Here is a 3,029-nt window from a genome sequence, read left to right as displayed (position 1 = left end):
ACCACCACCACCAAAGCAAAACGTAAAAACAGAAAATAGTAACTTAGCTTCCACGTCAGCACTTTTAATAGTGCTCAAATTAGTTTAGCTATGGCTCAAAAAAAATGAGGAAAGAAAGTTCATTGTTTCAGGTTGTTAACCACACTGTCTTATAAAACGAAGCATGTTTACTGTCATTCTGCAAAAGTCATTTCTTCCTTTATGAATTTGGCAAGAAGAATTTCAAAGACACCAGTGCGGGATTGTTATCCTGCACCAGCCAAAGCTGTCAGGCCTCATTACCTCCGAGACAAAAATCACAGACTAATGTATTAAAGGCTTGAACAGAGTCCCGCCGTGCCTCATCTCTGTTCTGCGGGAATGGGATGACACCCGCAGCCCACCAGCTGAACTACAGCCGCCCCTCCCCCGGCGCATCTCGGCGCCCAGACGTGGAGAGATGATAAACATCCAAGTCAAAATCGAATTGCTGGATTTATTGCCAGCAGAACCAGCAGCGATGCTGTCGCTGTGAATGCGGGCCATTCACTTGAACAAACCCCATTCAAGGGGTCTGTCACGCAGCAAACACATGTCTTCTCTGGCTGCGTATTAGCATAGCAGCTCCCAGCCCCAATTTATCTCCTTTAAAAAGGGAACTAGAAGTCAATTTGAGGGGTTTGTTCTGATTCTATAAAACAAATTGCTTTCAATGATTGCATAATGATGTCACCCTGTCTGAAGTGGATTGATTTGGAGGAAAACGAGGGGAATGTTTCTAATGTTCCCGTCACCTTTTTAAATGTTCAGAATTCGCTTTTGCTTTTCTATGAAGTTTACACCAACAGACTTTATAGATAGGCCTTGGGATGTGTACTGCATCCCCCCCCAGTTGGTGAGGTCATGCTTTAAAATCTACCACACCGTCAGTGATAGTGAAATCTCTTTCCTCCGTCTTGTTTCTGTGCTTATGTAAAGCTGGCAAACAAAGAACCAGAAAATGTTCTCCTGTCTGTCTTGAGCCAGGAGCTGCATCCAGCCTTGGCCTCCTTCTTGGTTAAGGTCTGCAGTGGACTGCTAAGAGCACTAAGCTGTTCAAGACTATGTAACAGAGGCTTTATGTACAGCAAACCGGTATCGTAGCCTGTCTGTAGTATACAGGGAATATAAAGGTCACCTTGAACTAGAATGAGTAACTCTCTTGTTTGAACCAGGCGGTATGTTTCTCAAATTCCAATCTGTGATTTCTAAAATCAAAAACCTGTGGAAGACTAGCCGGAAAGATCAGGTCGTCAGGGGAGTTGCTACACTAAAATCAGAAGAGCATGAACTCCACCATGACACGGACCAGGGCTGTTTCCCTGCTGGATGACCTTAGGCAAGGTTCCTAAACTCGGATCCCTATTCTGTAAAAAAGAGCGACATAATCCTTACAAGGCCTTCCTAGATTAAACCAATTTATCACCTGTATCACATGGGAAGGATTAAATGGGTGTTAGCTGCTATTTTTATTTAATTTTGAATAACTGTTTTACTATATTCAATATTTTTACTTTTCAAAATTATAGTAGCTCCCTGGCCATAACATAAGGAGCCTTGGTAATTCAGAGGCTTAAGAGGTTAACCACTAACTTGCAAGATTGATGGTTCACGAAGCTGCCTGCTTCCATAAAGATTTGGTTCCAAAACCTTCAGGAAGAGCTCTACTCTGGCCCAAAAAGTCGCTATGAGGATCAACTCAAATGAAGTGAATTTGGGGGTGGAGGGGGTTGCCAAAAATTGAGTCCATAGTTAATGTGCCAGCTGCTAACGGACAGGTTGTGAGCAGTTACCATCCAGCCAGAGGTGCTTCAGGGAAAGGCCTGTGATCTACTTCTGAAAAATCAGCCATTGGAGACTTTATGGAACACAGTTTACTGCGACGCATGAGAATAGCATGTTTTAGAATTGACTTGAGGACAATAAATATCAGTTGTCATAGAGTAAGCAGTTTAAATATTGTATACATTTATAGGAATTATAAGGAGTCTTACTGGCATGATGGCTATGTGTTGAGCTGCTAACTGCAAGGTCAACAGTTCAAAACCACCAGCTTCTCACCAGGAGAAAGAGAGGACTTTCTACTCTTGTAAACAGTCTCTGAAACTCCTTGGGGCAGTTCTAGTCTGTCCCATAGGGTTGCTTTGGGTCTGTGTGGACTCAATGGTAGTGAGCTTTAAGTTTATAGCAATTGTGTCTGATGATAGTTTTCTTTTGAGTAGATTAATGTACGCTAAATGTCTATCTCACTTTGAACACCTTCCCAGTCATGACACTGAGGCTTTGAGTGAGTATGTGACCCTGAGCTCCTCAAACATGTGGACATGTGCTTCACTCTTCATCAAGCACCTCCTACCTCATCTTCCAGGATCTATAGTGGCTGCTTATAAGTTGATCAGAATCCATCAGAATGCAAATGAAATGCTGCTTGATTGTCCAACAATAATTTTGATTCAGTATGACTTTTCTGCCAAAATACAGTACACGTTAGTTAAATTTGTAATTTGGTCCAGTGTTGTTGTTTGAATGGAGCACTAATGAATCAAAGAGAGTAGAAAAAGTTGGAAAAGTCACCAAAGAATGAAGTGCATGAAGACTGCTACACCAGGCAGGGGTGAGCTGAAGTGGACTGCTGGGGGCCAATCACAATTGGATGCTCATATCCCAGGAGTGATGCATTGAAGAGGAATGGTATGACATTCATTGTCAAAGCTAACATTTCAAGGTCTCTCCTGAAGGACAATGCTGTAGGTAATAGGGCAATATCCATGTGTCTATAAGGGAGGCATGTTAATACTACTATTATTCAAATGTATGCACCAACCACTAAAATCAAAGATAGTGTAATTAGAGACCTTCAACAACTTTTTGTCTCTGAGATTGATCAAACATGCAATCAAAATTCAGTGATAATTATCTGTGATAGGAATGAGAAAGTCAGAGATGAAGGATCAGTAGTTGGAAAATAGGACTTTGGTGACAAAAAGGATGCCAGAGAGCTCATGATAGAA

Source organism: Tenrec ecaudatus, chromosome 4 (genome assembly GCF_050624435.1).
Source record: "Tenrec ecaudatus isolate mTenEca1 chromosome 4, mTenEca1.hap1, whole genome shotgun sequence".
Lineage (NCBI taxonomy): Eukaryota > Metazoa > Chordata > Mammalia > Afrosoricida > Tenrecidae > Tenrec > Tenrec ecaudatus.
This window is presented reverse-complemented; position numbering follows the sequence as displayed.